The sequence below is a fragment of the Physeter macrocephalus genome, chromosome 8 (assembly GCF_002837175.3).
Source record: "Physeter macrocephalus isolate SW-GA chromosome 8, ASM283717v5, whole genome shotgun sequence".
Classification (NCBI taxonomy): domain Eukaryota; kingdom Metazoa; phylum Chordata; class Mammalia; order Artiodactyla; family Physeteridae; genus Physeter; species Physeter macrocephalus.
Genome location: NC_041221.1, coordinates 51733541 through 51752438, shown reverse-complemented (window position 1 = coordinate 51752438; position 18898 = coordinate 51733541). Strand labels below are relative to the sequence as shown.

The window sequence follows — 18898 nt, the reverse complement described above, 5'->3', positions numbered from 1 at the left end:
GCTACTTAGAAATTATGGAGATCAAGGCATTACAGTCACTCATTCAGGTTTCTAACAGAAAAGGTAAGGAGATCTTTCTTTATTTCAATCCCATATTCTTCTGTTTTCACCTAGCTAATTATCTTATGTGATTAGAATCAGACATGGCTAAGAGAAGTAGAGGGTCCATTATCAGGCTTGAAGTTGCTATTTTTTGTTTGTTTGTTTGTTTGTTTTAAAGATAGCTGGTTAAAAAAATGAAAAGAAGGCCAGGTAAATGAGCTGGGAGGGTGCTGGGAGGGCACTGGGTAGGTGGGATGGGACCAAGGAAGAACAAATTTGAGAAAGGAAGGGGAAGGCGGAGAAGACTGAGCAGACAGGAGGTGATGGATAGGACAAGAAGTGAGGAGAAGAGAGGACAGGACAAGGAAGCAAAGAGAACAGATGGTGATGGAAGGAACCGGAAGTAGGCAGAACCCCAAATTCCATTGAAAGAAACAGGGAAACGGGGTAGTTAAGCATGTGGAATTTGGTGTTAGACTCAAGCTCTACCATGTAGTAACTGAATGAACTTGAGCAAGTTTTCTTAACTTTGGGGATAAGTATCTACTTTACAGGGTTATCCTGAGGATTAACTGAGATAATCCATGCAAATGTTTTATACCTGGTGAGCACTTCCCAAATATTAGCTGTAGTGAGGAAGAAGATGAGCACTAATCTGGGTCAGGTATGCATGTGCTTGCCTCAATGGAGAGTCCCCAGATGATCAACTTGTAGTTTCTCTCCTCCACAAACTTACATTAGGAAGATAAAATATGTACACAAAAGGATTTATTACATAAAATATGAAATAGGTGGTGGGTCTTCAATATTAATTGCACTAAAGAACTCAGAAACCAATACACCCAAACTTTGCCAAGTTAAAAAAAAAGAACAGAAAGCAGATGAAACGTGAATAAGGTGTTACATTATAGTTGGAGGGCAAATAGGAGTATATAGTAATTGTGTGCATAGTAGTTAAAAGGGTAGGTTTTAAAATAGCTGTGAATTTGAACCCAGGTCCATGCAAAGCCATTTACTAATTAGTAACTTTGAACATGTTACTTGTTTTCTGGACCTCTGTTTTCCCCCCCTATAAAAGGGGAGTCCAAATCCCTACTTTATAGATTGTTATGTGGATTAAATGAACATATAAATTTAGCATGGTATTTTGATAAATGTGATGTCATCATTACTTTGAGTTTAGTACTTTAGAGTTCATAGTAGATTTAGAGAATATTTTATATGAGGAAACCAAATAAAACTAGGCTAACAAAGCTTGAAGAAAAGAAGGCAGGAGCCGGAGCATAGGCAGACTCATAGACCGGTGAGTAGACTGGCTGTGCACATTGTGCTGGGTAGTAGGAGGCAGAAATCAAAGCACATTAGGAGTTTTTACAGACCTGTACACAGAAAACTATAAGACACTGATGAAAGACACTGAAGGCACAATAGAAAGATAGTCTATGCTCACGGATTGGAGGAATATTGTTAAAATGTCCCTACTACCCAAAACAATCTACAGCTACAATGCAGTCTCTATCAAAATTCCATGGCATTTTTCATAGAAATAGAACAAATGATCCTAAAATTTGTATGGAACCATAAAAGATCGCTAATAGCCAAAGCATTCTTGAGAAGGATGAACAAGGCTGGAGGCACCATGCTCTGATTTCAAACTGTATTACAATGCTGCAGCAATCAAAACAGTATGGTATGGGCATAAAACAAGACACACTGATCAACAGAGCAGAATAGAAAGCCCAGAAATAAACCCACATATATATGGTTAATTAGTTTACAACAAAGGAGCCAAGAAAGCACCCTGGGGAAAGGACAGTTTCTTAAATAAATGGTGCTGGGAAAACTGGACAGCTACATGTAGAAGAATGAAATTAGAACACTCCCTAACACCAAACACAAAGAATGGAACTGGACCACTATCTTACACCATACACAAAAATTAACCCAACATGGATTAAAGACATGAGTGTAAGACCTGAAACCATAAAACTTCACGAAAATATAGGTGATAAGCTCCTTGACACAGGTCTTGGTGAAGATTTTTTGGATTTGACACCAAAGCAAAGGAAACAAATAAGTAGGACCACATCACATTAAGAAGCTGCTGCACAGCAAAAGAAACCATCAACAAAATGAAAAGACAACCTACTGAATGTGAGAAAATACTTGCAAATCATATCTGATAAGGGGTCAATACCCCAAATATATAAAGAACTCATACAACTCAACAGCAAAAAAACAAAAGCACAAACCAATTCGATTTAAAAATGGGCAGAGGATCTGAATAGACATTTTTCCAAATAAGACATACAGATGACCAACAGGTACATGATAAAGCACTCAACATCACTAATCAGCTGGGACACACAAATCAAAACCACAATGAGATCACCTCACAGCTGTTAGAATAGTTATTATCAAAATGACAAGAAATAACAAGTTGGCAAGGATGTGAAGAAAAGGAAACCCTCGTGTACTGTTGGTGGGAATGTAAATTGGTGCAGCCACTACTGAAACCAGTATGGAGCTTCCTCAAAAAATTAAAAACAGAACTACCATACGGTCTAGCAGTTCCACTTCTGGATATTTATATCCAAAGAAAATTAAAACACTAACTCAGAAAGATATATGCATCCCCATGTTCACTGCAGCATTATTTACAATAGCTAAGATATGGAAGCAACCTAAGCGTCCATTAATAGATGAACGGATAAAGAAAATGTGGTACATATATACACGCTGGAATATTATTCCGCCATAAAAAATGAAATCTTGCCACTTGTAACAACACAGATGGATCCTGAGAGCATTACGCTAAGTGAAATGAGTCAGACAGAGAAAGATTAACACCATGTGATCTCACTTATATGTGGAATCTAAACAAAACAAAACTAAGTAACTAAAAACCCTGAGCTCATGGATATAGAGAATAGATTGGCAGTTGTCAGAAGTAGGTGGGGGCCAGGGCAGGGTGGGAGACACAAAATGGTGAAGGGGGTTACAAAGCACAAACTTCTAGGTATAAGTCATAGGGATGTAGTGTACAGCATAGTGAATATAGCTAATACTGCACTGTATATTTGAAAGTTGCTAAGAGAGTAGATCTTAAAAGTTTTCACCACAAGAAAAAATGTTTTGTAACTATATATGGTGATGGATGTTAACTAGTTATTGTGGTGATCATTTCACAACATATACAAATATCAAATCATTATGTTATACACCTGAAATTAATATGTTATATGTCATTTATATCTAAAAAATTTTATATCAGAAAAGATGAGCATTTGTTCTCAATTTCTACTGTGGACAAGATAAATCAGAAAGTTTTAAGTTAAATTTTGACAGAAAAGTTTCATGATATGCAAGTGTTCAGAAACATTGACAAATATCATCAACAGTCTAGGCTTCATTTGCAGGGGCTTTAAATTATATAGGCAGTAAATCTTTACTAGTGTTTTAAATACAATTCTGCCTACAGGTTAATGGATAGAATAAATAACTCAGAGTCTTCCTACACCAGAGGACAAATGGCATTTGCCTCTTATTTGACAAGTATTTTGGGTGAGTGTCATGGAAGAGTGAGGGACAAATCTGGCCCACTGTCTCAAGAAACCACATCTAGGAATCTGGCCTTACGGTGGGTCATCTGTGTTGATTTGTAGCAATTTCGTAATCTGACCGATAATAGTCTTTTTTTAATTGGTGCTGTACTTCATGATCTCTATTCATTTTAATCCTACTGATGAACTGCATAGTGATAGGTAGGCATATTCTTTATTGAGCCAATTTGGAAACTGAGGTCCAAGGAAATTAAACTAGATGTCCAAAATAACCACAGAAGATAGAGCTTTTCTCAGGCTAAATCCCTTCACCAAGGCTTAAGTTAAAAATAACATAGTCAATTGCCAATGAACTAGACATAGAAAATGTTTCCCATACAATAAACCAATACACTAAAAAACTCATGATGACATTCTACTTGATAAAACTGCTCCACTACTTGATAAAACTGCTCCACTGTGGAAGGAGAACCTTTCCACAGTTCTTAGAATCCAGAATCACTTTGGCCCTTTAGGGAGCAATGGGAAGAGAGTTCAGTTTGGGGATTTTGATTACTGAAATTCACCATGAAAAATGATAGTCTAACTGTATGAGAGTTTCTGAAGAAAATCGATGTCACAATACTGATAGCATATTTAAAAGGAGAAGAATATGGATCCTGAATTGTTAAGCCTGTTAAGGATATCATTACGCAGAAGACTGCTTTCTGCAGATTTGTTAAGTGATGCTTTAGAACCAATCTTTTGGAGTAAAAAAATACACCAAACTATTAAATAATAAAAGCAAAGTACTTTTATAAACCATGCAGAGAAAAGAGGGAAAATTTGGGCACTATTGTGCCATCAAACATTTTTTTAAGAGTGTCCCTTGAATTAAAACAAGTGAGACATTTGAAGGATAAAGTTGGAGGCTTACATTACTTCACTCATGGCTACCATTCATTCATTCAACTGTCACTGATTAAGTTTAGAGCCCTGTATTAAAATATTATTAAGGATCCAAAAGGAATAAAATATATGGTCTGTCAAGGAATATACACCTTAGATAGGAGACAGTGTTTCCCTAGGTTTCTCTCAGATAATTTAAAATAGTGTAGAGTTACATATGAACAAATAAAGTTGCATGTGTTACAGGAAGATAACCAACTTTAGAAAATAAAGCAGAAAAGTTTCCATTTCTTTTGCTTGTCTTACATACATGTTTCATCTGATTCCTCAGTATTCCAAAGAACGACAATATTGAATTAGGAAATGAGTTAATATTAAGAACACAGCTAGAAATGAGTCATCTAAGTATGACTGGCTATGCTTATAATTCATAGTCAAGGTTAATGAAGTGATAACACAAATGAAAAGTGTAAGTGATGATTGTTAGAATGGACAAAGCATCCTTAAGCAAAGTTCTGAAGTAAGGAGAACAACGAGAATGTAAAGTAGTTCACGGTGAAATTTCCAAAGCACACTTAGTCCTCAGTGATCCCACCTCTAACTGCTTACAGGAGGCAGGAGTCCCTCTGCCTGGCACACCTGTACCGCAATGCCCCAGAGGGGAGCAAATTCGGGTCGCCGAACCAAGTGTGCTGTTTGAATACCTAGAGGGACCATCCTTCATTAGGATACCAGGAGGTTCAAGTTCACTCTCTTTTGTGATGTGTCATTAGTCTCTTCCATCCACCTCCATTAAAAAAAAATAAACTTGGCTTAACTCTGCTGTCTGCCAGCCAAATTACAGTTCCTAGACAACTAAAATGGTCATGTATTCTTACAGAAATATTAATTTGTTTATAATCATTAGACACAGCTATGCACAGCTGATCCTTGAACAAGGTGGGAGTTACAGGTGCCGACTCCGCACACAGTTGAAAACCTGAGTATAACTTATAGTTGGCACTCTGTATCTGCGGTTCCTTCATATCCATGGATTCAACCAACCACGAATCGTGTAGTACTGCAGTGCCTATCAATACTATTGAAAAACATCTGAGTACGAGAAGACCTGTACAGTTCAAACCCATCTTGTTCAAGGGTCTAGTGTTCCTTAAACAGTACACCTGAGAGAGGAGATTTAAGCAGTTTCGTTAGTAAAGTAGTAGAGGAATAAAGGCAACGGAGTGGATGATGTAAAAGATGCACAAAGACAGATGGGTTAAATGCTGGAGCAAGGTCCTGAAACAGACAAAAGGAAGTGGAATAAAAACTGGTGGTGAAAAGGTGCAGCTTGAGAAGAGAGTAAACCTTCTGTGGGTCAGAATTCAGAGAACAGAGGAAGGATAAAAACTGAGAGAGGTTTTGTATTGGAGAAGATACCCTATCATATAAGATGGACCAAATCAGGGTTCTCAAAGTGTGGTCCTCTGGCAGCACCTGCGAGTTTATTAGAAAAGCAAATTCAGGAGCCCCACCCTGACCAACCGAATCAGAATCTCTGGGGCTAAGGCCCAGGAAGCTATGTTATAGCAAAGCCCGCCATGTGATTTTTAAACATATTAAAGTTTGAGAACCCCTGACCTATATCATCTCAGTTAAAGCAGTAAACCACATCATCTGCTGAGAACAAGAGTGTGGGTCCAGGACTTCAGGGCTGGAGAGTTAGATCAGCTGCAGGGAGGAATGTAGGATGGAGGTGAGGAATTAGTGAAAAGCTAGCTGAGTTGTACCAGACCCACGTGAAGCTAGTTAGCATACCTTTCCGAATTAGCAGTCTTCTCGTGAGCTGGCTTCTGAGTGTAATTTCCCTACATGGTAATAATGAGTCTATGTAAAACTCCATTCTGATCTTCATATAACCAGCTAGGGCCCTGGAAAGACAGCTTTACTATAATAAAGGGACTGTTTATATGTTTTATATATGTGTGTATGATGTGTATTTATATATGCATGTATGTATGTATAGAATGAATCAAATTAAGCAAAAGAGAAAAGGTTTATCTGCATTAAAATTGGGGAGAAAATATACTGGAACAAAACTCAGACTCAGTGAAACCCATAATTCTGTGTGGCCCCGGGCAAGTTATGAAACATCTTCAGAGCTCATTTTTCTCTTCTGTAAAGTTGGACCTAGCATTCGTTTATTCAAACAACAAGGCAGGGGGAAAATGATATGTATACAAGTACACAGCATATTATGGTAAAGGCTATGATAAGGGGATTGATAATATACAGAATGCTTCGAGAACAATGAAGAATTAGCAACTAATTCTAAACAAGGAAAACAAGGAAGGCTTCATGTTGAAGGTGCAATTAAGCTAGACCCCAAGGAGTGAGAAAATTCAACAGATGGAGACCATACAGGTAGAGAGTGAGAAAGCCTGGGAATGGAACAGCCCAGCGTGGATGTGCAGATGCTAGATTGATGACAGAGGGATAGGTCTTTTTCTAGCTCTAAGACTGATGTTTTTCAAACAATTTTCAGCAGCCTGAAAATAATGGGCAAATTTGATGGTGTAATTTTATCAACAGTTCATAAATACTGAAATTTGGGTAAAGGCTTATCTCAGAATTCTCCCTGGCTGTCTTTAAGGTAAAAGAACCAGGGATGTCAATTGTCCTCGGAGTGTCTAACCTTTCCATTTTCCACATTCCTGCCATGAGATTACAGGCATTTCTGGGGCCACTTGGCAGAAGGTTGCTTGCCTCTTTGAAAAATAAACCTTGCTGCTCAGAGGCCAGAATTTAAATTGATTCCATCAGAGGAAAGGAAGAACACCCTACAGTGAACTTTTGATTAACCTTTTATAAGTGGGCCAACTTTTCATTCTCATAGTAAAATTCGTATATTGAATCTCTGGTAAAGAGCCCCTGCCAAGCACCCTTTTCCTGTCTTGGATCAGGCCTCAGAGGACCTGAGTGAGCAGAAAGCAGTTGTCCCCTTGAATTTAAAAGCAGTTCTGAGCTCTCCTCGGGGCAGCATGGTTTACATTTAAGGCAAAAGAGCAGCAGGCTGTGTATTTCTGGAAGAGAACGCAAAGAAAGCATCTTTTCATTCTGATCAGATTTCATGATCCCAGGACTAAGGCAACAGGCCGATCAATCACAAAAATCAAACCTCCCTCTTCTACAAAGTGTTTATTTCTGATCACTTTTTTACAACTTCTGAAAACCATCCACACTACCAGACTAAAAGGGCATCCTAACAGTAGACACCTGTGACCCTACTTAAGGTAAAGTATGAATCATATTTTCAGTTAAGGAATTGTATGCCACGTACATGAGTCTTGAAAGTTTAGTCCAAAGAACGGCATTTCACTGAATTCTGAGTTCACATGGAATGAGTCACATACCTGTCTATAAAGATGCCTTTTCTGGGCTTTTTAAGGATGTCCACAGCATGAAAACTCCAAAGGGCCACAAACTCCCCAGAGCAGGGTGTTTAGGATATGCCTTTACCACCATTAATCAGTCTACATGCTGCCAGCAGGTATGAAGCACCTATGCTGTGCTGAGCACAGAGACAGCCATTGCCGATTCTAAACACAAGATAAAAATCGGAGTCAAATCCTACCCCTGGAATATAGCCCAGGATTACAATATAGCCAACAATTACAATTGTTGGTTTTTAATCATTTCTCTGACAGCGCTCTGACAGAATGGCAGTGTTTGAATTTTGAGAGTTCAGATCTGGGCGAACTGATCAAACAGCTGCTCGACCTGTCTTTATGTTAATGATACTGTTTTAGACACCAGCTAAGACTTCCGTTTGTAAGTTTTTCCCAGTTCTTGCTACATCACTTGGCCTCATTAAATGGGTATCACTTTTAGATTTGGTTCCCTTCCCGAACATGTTAACTAGGTATCATTTGGGAAACAGGTGATATCATGAATGATTATCCCTTTCCTCAATAATCTTTACCACTGTCAATATGATATTTATTTTGAATGTTATGAAGAAACTTTTTACATGTCCAAATAAAATACATCTTTAAGATCTCACAGAGTCGTAAACTCACAGATGGGGCTGAAAGGAACCTTTATTCACCAAGCTCAGGCTCCTTGGACAGACTTCTCATTTGCAAACTGCGTACTCGGACAATTAAAAAGAGAGTAAGTATGAATGCTAACAAGAACCACAAGTGTATGAGAAGAGATAGGAAGAAGGCAGAAAAGAGACCCTCGCCTCACAGGATTCCACTGACAGCCTATCAGAGACAGTACCACCCTGAAGCACTGTAAATTGCCTCCAATTTCGGCTGAATTTCTGTTGGCCATATTTCTCCCTCAGAAGGGAACTTTAGGAAAAGGTTTTACAATTATGTAAAGTAGCGGGAGAAAAAGGAGAAAACAGTTAAACAACTTCTCTCTTCTATCAGCAGTTTCTCATTATTTTCATATTTAACTCATTGTCAATTTGCACTACTTTTAAGAATTCATGATTTTTAATATTTAATCTGATGTATTTCTCTTAACCAAAATACATAAAATTATACCATGCAAAGGACATTCCTATTCAAAACAGACCTTAAAGATGAGAAAAAAAAAAGCTCTGTTTCCCACTGTCAGAGACTGGTAAGAATACAGATCCCAGTTCACTTTCACTCACATCTCTGACGTTTTGGCTGCCTCTGCTACAGAGGTAATTTCTGATTCGTTACTCACTGCATTCCTAACCCAGGCGAAGATCCATGCTTGTAATGCCTGAAACTTACACAACTTGGAGGACCCTTTTTAAGAAAAATACACCCTATTACATATACAAAAATGCCCATGATCAAATCACTTCAATGCCACCCACCCGAAGGCAAGCACAAAGGAGGGAAAGTTGAATTGGAAGGAGGCAGTGATTTTAATCAATTATGGTTGAAATACATTACATTTTGCAGTGTTTACCAAAAAAACGACCATGACAACACATTGCTAGGATCCCTCCCAGGACTTTGGAAGGGGCTTGTGCAACAAGTGAGGGGCGCTGAGCCTTCAGCTTCTACAGCATCATACCACACCTGACCCTGCTCGTACACTAAATCTCCACTGCCTGCATTACAGCCCACGAGGGGGAAATTCCAGCCCAAGAATAAGCCTAACTCTCTTTACTGGTTCCCCTTAACCCTGAGAAAGACTTAAATTCTCAAAAGAGAAATAATAAATCACAGTCAAAAAGTGAAAGAAATTGTAGAAAATTAAAATATTGTTCCTAAAACTACAGGATCTCAGCCCTCAAAATACTACTCACACCTCCTTCATGGTCTTGTCTGAGCATCCAATAGGGTTCATACTACCATAATGTTCTCCTTCATAGAAGGTTACCTTTAGTGATCAAAATTCACTTCACTCTTTAAAAAAAAGGAACTTAAGTTCAAAGAGGATCTTTTATTGCAGTTCTCAGCTCAGGTCAGAGAAATAATGCTTCCTTCAGAAATAACTTGCCAAAGACCTCTGCCTGCTTCCAGGGCTATCTGCAACACCTCCCACAGAAGGTGTCTTACAAAGGTCCAGTCCTGGCTACACCCAGCAAGTGACTGGCTCTCCCCCTGATAGCAGCCGGAGCACATCGCCCCCTAGACCAGGCACTTCCACAGTCAGAAGAGAGGCCCTCTCAGAAGCACGCTGGTGGGCAGATATGTTTCAGTAGACCATTCCAGTCCATTTACCAGCTTTCTGAGCTTTGCCCAAGAATAAGCCCTCATCTTCAGAATGCACGTGGTGCACTACACCTCATTAGGTTCTGGTTATGACCTACGATGTATCCAATAAGACCCAGAAAGCAAATTCTTTCCAGCCACAGAGAAATCTGATCTTTACGACATTCATACCTCTCCCGCTTAGAAAGGAACTGTTTCACTCTTAGCCTCAACTGCTTATATGGCAAAAATCATGCTGATGGTCACAGCAATTCATCCAGTCTTTAGTCATACACTGACTTTTAACATTATTCAGAGTAACCAGCGTAAGGGCAGCACTGGAGGTGACATCCAAGTCATGAAATCACTTATATTTCAGATACTTAGAATGTACGGAACCTCCGAGGTGATCTGGTTGAACCTCCCATACAGGAGTAGGACTCTAGTCCCCAGGGCTCAGAAGCTTGTTCGTCTGGCTGTAAATGAATAGATCTACTCTCAGAGATCCCCTGCTTATATGGCAGGCCATTTCCTTGGAGTCTGATTTTAATGTTCAGAAAATCTTCCTTATATTTTTCCACTTCTAGGCCTCAGTCCCTCATCTACCACTCCTACTCTGGAAGAGCCAAGAATAACCCTCTTCTGTGGAATATATATATGAATATTACTCAGCCATAAAAAGAATGAAATAATGCCATTTGCAGCAACATGGATAGACCTAGAAATTATCATACTAAGTGAAGTAAGAAAGAGGAAGACAAATACCATATGATATCACTTACATGTGGAATCTAAACTATGACACAAATGAACATATCTATGAAACAGTAACAGGCTCACAGACATAGAGAACAGACTTGTGGTTGCCAAAGGGGATGAGGAAGGGGGATGGAGGAGGGAAGGATTGGGAGTTTGGGATTAGCAGAGGCAAACTATTATACATAGAATGGATAAACCACAAGGTCCTACTGTATAGCACAGGGAACTATATGAAATATCCTGTGGCAAACCATAATGGGAAAAGAATATATATATATGTATAACTGAATCACTTTGCTGTACAGCACAAATTAACATTGTAAATCAACTATACTTCAGTAGAATTAAAAAAAAAAAAGAATAACCCTACTCTTCTTACTCCACAATGACAGTCCTTCTAACCCTTATGAACAACATATCAAGTTCCACTGAGGCAGCTAATTCTCTTTATACTGTTAACCATTTGGCATGGTTTCTTGCCCTTTCACTATTCTGGCGCCACCTTCTCAATGTCCTCAATATCCTTCTTAAAGCATTTCACCTATATCTGAAACCATTAACCTAGATGTGGTCTGACTATGCATATTTGTACCAGATACTTCTATTTTTGTGCAACAGCATTTGTACAATCCACAATTGAGCTAATGGGGGTGTGTGTGGAATAGGCCAAACTCTTGGTTCAAATTAAGCTCATGGTCAATTACATTTAAAACAAGAACATTCTCTAAACTAGGTTCTCTAAGAAGAGAATATCATGTCTCCAAAAGTAGTTAAAGCATCTTACAATGATCATCTTCCAATAGATGTTTAAAGGATGGAATCCCATCATAATCCCTCCACTGACCTTTTGCAGTTTTCCAACCTAAGGTCAGCAAATTCATCTTCAAATTCTGCTAAGTGCTATACCATTAGAATAGCTAAATGCTATTCTGTACCATGCTATACACAGAAGTCGTCCTATAATTTAAGACAAGAGAGTCCTCGGTGGAATGATCACGAGCCGTAAAAAAAAAAAAAAAAAAAAAAAAATGTACGGAACCTCCGAGGTGATCTGGTTGAACCTCCCATACAGGAGTAGGACTCTAGTCCCCAGGGCTCAGAAGCTTGTTCGTCTGGCTGTAAATGAATAGATCTACTCTCAGAGATCCCCTGCTTATATGGCAGGCCATTTCCTTGGAGTCTGATTTTAATGTTCAGAAAATCTTCCTTATATTTTTCCACTTCTAGGCCTCAGTCCCTCATCTACCACTCCTACTCTGGAAGAGCCAAGAATAACCCTCTTCTGTGGAATATATATATGAATATTACTCAGCCATAAAAAGAATGAAATAATGCCATTTGCAGCAACATGGATAGACCTAGAAATTATCATACTAAGTGAAGTAAGACAGAAAGAGAAAGACAAATACCATATGATATCACTTACATGTGGAATCTAAACTATGACACAAATGAACATATCTATGAAACAGTAACAGGCTCACAGACATAGAGAACAGACTTGTGGTTGCCAAAGGGGATGAGGAAGGGGGATGGAGGAGGGAAGGATTGGGAGTTTGGGATTAGCAGAGGCAAACTATTATACATAGAATGGATAAACCACAAGGTCCTACTGTATAGCACAGGGAACTATATGAAATATCCTGTGGCAAACCATAATGGGAAAAGAATATATATATATGTATAACTGAATCACTTTGCTGTACAGCACAAATTAACATTGTAAATCAACTATACTTCAGTAGAATTAAAAAAAAAAAAGAATAACCCTACTCTTCTTACTCCACAATGACAGTCCTTCTAACCCTTATGAACAACATATCAAGTTCCACTGAGGCAGCTAATTCTCTTTATACTGTTAACCATTTGGCATGGTTTCTTGCCCTTTCACTATTCTGGCGCCACCTTCTCAATGTCCTCAATATCCTTCTTAAAGCATTTCACCTATATCTGAAACCATTAACCTAGATGTGGTCTGACTATGCATATTTGTACCAGATACTTCTATTTTTGTGCAACAGCATTTGTACAATCCACAATTGAGCTAATGGGGGTGTGTGTGGAATAGGCCAAACTCTTGGTTCAAATTAAGCTCATGGTCAATTACATTTAAAACAAGAACATTCTCTAAACTAGGTTCTCTAAGAAGAGAATATCATGTCTCCAAAAGTAGTTAAAGCATCTTACAATGATCATCTTCCAATAGATGTTTAAAGGATGGAATCCCATCATAATCCCTCCACTGACCTTTTGCAGTTTTCCAACCTAAGGTCAGCAAATTCATCTTCAAATTCTGCTAAGTGCTATACCATTAGAATAGCTAAATGCTATTCTGTACCATGCTATACACAGAAGTCGTCCTATAATTTAAGACAAGAGAGTCCTCGGTGGAATGATCACGAGCCGTAAAAAAAAAAAAAAAAAAAAAAAAAGACATCTTGCCCAGGTTAAGTAAATATTCTATAAATCTCTTTTATATTTGTATCATTATCTCCACAATGTTAACATAGTGCCAAAGGCCCACAGTAAGCACTAAATAATTACTTATTGACTAAGCCACTGGATAAATAAATCATTAGTTCCCATGCTCCCACCCTCCCTTTAATAATGTTGATTGGTTTTCATCAGGGTATTTCATTCCCCACATCACTCTTAAGAGCTATAGTTCTCCACTAGGACACTGGGCAGTGAAAGTATTCTTGTCTCCACCACTGACTGACTCTGTTACGTTAGAAACACGTGAGAGCCTCTCAAGACCCTTGTCTCCTCCATCTGAACAACAATCCCAACATCAAGTATTTAAACAAAGACATGGAGTACATACAATGGACCAGGCATAGTTCCAGGCACTTAACAAATATTAATTCATTTAATCCTCAGGAAAACTAGACTGAGGGACAGAAAGGTTAACTAATACAGCCAGGGACTGTATAGCTAGCAAGTGGTAGAGCTGGGCTTTGAACCTAGGCAGTTTGCTTCTTCCATATGTGCACTTAACTGCAATTCCATACTCTCTACACATGATCCAATGGCACAACATCTGGGTAGTAAGGAAGGTCACTGACCACACTCCTTACATAATAAGTGAATTTTGCTTGATTTTCCATTAGTTCCTCAGATAGTAGCTTCTCCTTTCAGTCATATTTCTTAAGTCACTAACCAACGGAAAAAATATCACTAAGATCCAACTCCTTAAACATAGAGTGGATGCAAATGCCTTGAATTGATTTGGATTCCTTCCAGTCACCACTGTTGGAAGTATTTACCCAAAATGTTAAAGACCATGAGAGCCAGTTGACCTATTGCCAGAACAAGAGCAAATCAAAAAAGGGCTACACCGGACACCAGGAATCTGAGGGAAAAGGGAAAACACATTTCCTAGGAAAAACATCAAGATGCAGACTATTCCAGAGCTAAGCACCAGCCCAGTTGAAGGTAGGGACAGAAAGGTCCTCAAATATTTGCAGGCAGCTTACAAAAGTATAAGCAGAAACTCCTAACCTCACAAATACGCAATCTCAGGACCTGCTACCTTGCTCCAGGCTTCTCCCCACACGCATTCCCAGTCAGTGAGTCTGCTGGAGCTCAATTGATATTCTCAGTGCATTATCCTAATGGGTTCGGTGCAATGAATTTTTGAAAAATAATTAAAGCCAGTCCACAAAAGCTATAAACAAACTCCTCAAGAATGTGGGATGACAGGGAAAGAAGGAAATGCAAGTTGGAAGGCAAAATGGTCACAGAAGCAGCTCTACTGAGTGGTATTTTTTTACTCCAAATTTAGATTCAAACTGAATTCAGTATTCCTTCAGCTGGATAAGAAATACGCAGAACTACATGGAACCAGAGCCCTAAGGGGCAGGGGGCGTTTCTGTTTTACAATGAACCTCACAGAAGGCGAGATCTTTCAGTCTAGGACTAGGGTCTGTGGCAAACTAGTCTCAAAGTTAAGGGTTCCTCTCTAGAAAGTTTAGGTCTCAAAGGAGTGTATGGTGATTAGCTCTAATCATCAGGAAGGCACTGAGGGGCTTTGGAATGACCAAAACTCACATTTCATTTGAATGAGGCAGCAGTGGGATACAAATAGAACATCTGCATCCTACTACTGTTATAGGTGGAATGATCCACCAGATTCTGAAGGAAATCTGTTGGGAATACAAATATGAATTTGGATTCTCTCTTTTTTTTTTTTTGCGGTACGCGGGCCTCTCACTGCTGTGGCCTCGCCCGTTGCGGAGCACAGGCTCCGGACGCGCAGGCTCAGCGGCCACGGCTCACGGGCCCAGCCGCTCCGCGGCATGTGGTATCTTCCCGGACCGGGGCACGAACCCGTGTCCCCTGCATCGGCAGGCGGACTCTCAACCACTGAGCCACCAGGGAAGCCCTGGATTCTCATATTTTGCTAATTGAAATATTCTTCTGATATATTAGATGAAAAGAAAGAGCAGTTAATTGTAAGACATGGTTTTGAGCAAATAAGCAATATACATGCATATATGTTTATGCATGTATGCATACACACACACATATACTCCTCCCCACCCCCATTTAGGAGGTGAGACTATTAGGTTGTTGAGACAGGCTAACTCTCGACATGCTTTTCTGAAAGACAAAAGGAATATTCGTCCCCGCTGAGTGCTTTCCCAGTTACTTTCTGGGAACTTTCCAGAAAGTAACTCACACTGAAAAAAAAAAAAATCAGTAAACAGCTAGAAGATGAAGCAACAGCCCAGGTAAAGTCCAAACTTGGAACTCAAACACAGCTTATGCTTATGTTCTGGTACCAACAGGTCTATTTCTCAGTTCTGCGGGTGACGCAGAGATCAGAGGAATCATGTCTAAGGATGTCCTGGGTCTCTGGGTCCAGGGAGGCTCCTCTCCTCTTGCTGCTGCACTGGGCCTGCGAGTCTGGCTGTTCCTATTGTCAGGGGAATGAGGGTTCTAGGAAGATGCCTGAATACTGGCCAGAGAGGAAGGTCTCGTGAGGCTCTAAGCCAAGGTGCTTGGACCTGGCTGGCAGAGGCAAGGGTGGCAGAAGTACTGGCAAGGAGAAAGTGGGCCCTTTCCCTGCCACCGTGAGACTCCTTTTTCTCTCTCTCTCTCTGGCATCTCCTTCAGTATAGGCTGAGACAGATAATGGATTGGTCTGTCAAAGTAGACCATACTAGACGTGACTAGGTCTAAGCCTCAATCTCCTTATCTGTAAAGTGGAGATAATTTTACCATCTCTCCCATTTCAAAAGCTTGCCGTGAAAATCCCAACAGGTGCAATTCACCTGCTATAGACTGAATGTTTGTGTTCCCCTCAAATTCAAACACTAAAACCAAATGCCCAATATGATTGTATTAGGGGGCGAGGCCTTTGAGAGTTGATTAGGTCAGGAGCATGGAACCCTCACGAGGAGGATCAATGCCCTCACGACGGAGACCCCACAGAGCTCCCTAGCCCCTTCTGCTACCTGAGGACAAAGAAAAGAGATGGCTGCCTAGGAACCAGGAAGAGAACTTGCCAGCTCCTTGATCTTGGACTTCCCAGCCTACAGAACTGTGAGAAGTTTATTATTTATAAGCCACTGGGCCTGTGGTTCTGTGACAGCAGCCCACATGGATTAAGACAACACCCTCCCACCACCTTACCTCCTTCATCAACCGTTCACAGATCATACACATATGGAATATCTTCCTTTTCCCACTCTTCCCGTCAGGCTATCATAAGTTCCCTGGACCAACCTTTCCCAATGAAAAGTGGGAGAGTAATTTGTTAGAAGACAACAGACAATATATGTCTTGTCTCAAACTTCCAAAACTGCCCCTTTCCCAGGATAAGAGAGGCCTCTTTCTAGAACAAAGTTATTTGGAACTAGCATTTAATTTGTCATAAAGTCAGAATTAAATGATTGCATTTTATAGACTTCAAAAATTCATATTGAAATTTACCTTACCCAACATTTACAGACATATTTTCAAAAAACTTGTTCCTAAAAATCATTACATTCAGTATAAGAAAAACACTGTCCAAAGTTACTCCTCTGGCTTTGCCAACCTGACAGCTGCCTCTGGACCCAGCTGTTCTGCTTTTAATTCAGGTGCTCATTATTAACCAACATAATTCCATTCCTTTTCACCATATCTAACTTAGGCTCTGTGTCACACAGTACCTACCGTCCCAGCACTATTTACAGAATTCTCTATTTTCAAGAAGGTCACAGAGTTGCTCAATTGGCAACCAGGAACAATTATTCCTGGAAAGAGAATCTTTTCCTACTTCATTTTTTCATCATTTTCCCCCAAATAAGTACATCCCAGTGTACCTTTTCAGTCTGCTTAATTTACTCACTTGGGTCACTATGACCTAGTTACTTCTAGTCTGGAAGGAAAAATCAGATTCTTTTACTTGTAGTGGAGAAGATAGAAGATGCTCATAATGACAGACATTAGCAAGTGCATTGTGTGTGTGTGTGTGTGTGTGTGTGTGTGCAGACACTCATAACTGAGAATATTACCTCTGCCAAGGACTCTAGGAATCGCCTAGTTCAACCCTCTTTGACCCCATTATACACTTGGCAAAACTGAGGCAACATGGCTGAGACATCCCTGGTCTGCTCTTCCTTCAGTCTGTCAGCACACAACCACAGAATGTGGTCATGACCCTCCTGCTTTCCCTCTGCTTCACACTTGCTTTGTTCCTTTCTCTTGACCAGGTCCATATTTTACGGGTTGCATTCTTACCTGCGTCATCTATCACCTTCCAGAGACCTCATTCACACGAGGCAGCTGAGCTTTTCACACAGGTGTTTCTGATGAGAGCCCCACTCTCGTTCTCTAAAACTTCCAAAGTAAAAAGAAACTTGCAACTCAATGCTGCAGATGAAGCAAAAGGGCAGTTTCCATTGGAACAAGGAGAGAAAGCTAATTTGAGTCAGAATGTGAACTCTATTCATTATTATAACCTGGACACCCACAGCAGTGCTGGCACATCATTAATTCTCAACAAACACCAATGCAGATTCCTGAGGAACTCCGAGGACAAGTAGCCAGCAGGTAGCAGATGATAAAGGCAAACTGCATCAGAAGTCAAAGACCTGGAATCTAGTATTAGCTCTGAATGTGCTATGTGGCTATGAGCAAATTTTTTCCTTGTTTAAAAAAAGAAATCAATGGATAAAAATACTAAATTATTTTAAAAATATTCTTTAAAAATTCTATGATAAATAGGATAAAATATATAAATTACAGCTATAGGTGGAAAGGTCTCTGAAGAGGTTTGTGTTCCAGCCACCCACCTTCTCCTTTATTTCGTATTTCCAGAAAGATGACTATCCCATTTGGAAAACTTCCAGGAAAATATTTTAGTTTAAACTAAGATTTTAGTTTAAGAAAAAGCTCAGATTTAACCAAAAATTGTATGTTTATACTGCTGTTAATCAATTTAGGATTTAAAAAAACGATTATCAAATTCTACAATCCTCATTATCTTGGAATGTAATTTTATTTTCAATGCCAGTATTAAAAGATATGGCCAATATGGCATAAGAACATTTTCCCTGAAGTCATATCATTGACTAAGTCATTAAGCTTGTCTACTGTGCTTCTCTCTAAATATACATTTATAGCAGGACTTGATTAGTTTTCCACCAAGAAATATGTTTATTAAATTATCTCTCATTCACCAGGACTCCTTATTTATTTTAGTAATTTTTTTTTTTTTTTTTTTTTTTTTGGTACGCGGGCCTCTCACTATTGTGGCCTCTCCCGTTGCGGAGCACAGGCTCCGGACGCGCAGGCCCAGCGGCCACGGCCCACGGGCCCAGCCGCTCCGCGGCATGCGGGATCCTCCCAGACCGGGGCACGAACCCGGTTCCCCTGCATCGGCAGGCGGACGCGCAACCACTGCGCCACCAGGGAAGCCCCTATTTTAGTAATTTTTAATGGAAAAGTAAATGAAACATTATTAAATAAATGTTTACAGAGATGACAGTA

At 39.7% G+C, this 18898-nt stretch overlaps 1 protein-coding gene across 5 annotated transcripts in view; it reads right to left on the bottom strand.

The window, feature by feature from the left end:
• The window catches only part of GHR (growth hormone receptor), a 292065-nt gene that overhangs the window by 244628 nt on the left and 28539 nt on the right, over positions 1-18898 (bottom strand). Inside the window, exon 1 of one of the 5 annotated variants that reach the window (XM_055086537.1) lies at positions 7886-7906. The exons of the other annotated variants lie outside the window; for them this stretch is intronic. The gene's annotated coding sequence lies outside the window, so the exon portion shown is untranslated. Of the gene's footprint in view, positions 1-7885; positions 7907-18898 lie in introns of those variants that run through there. 5 annotated transcript variants of the gene reach the window in all.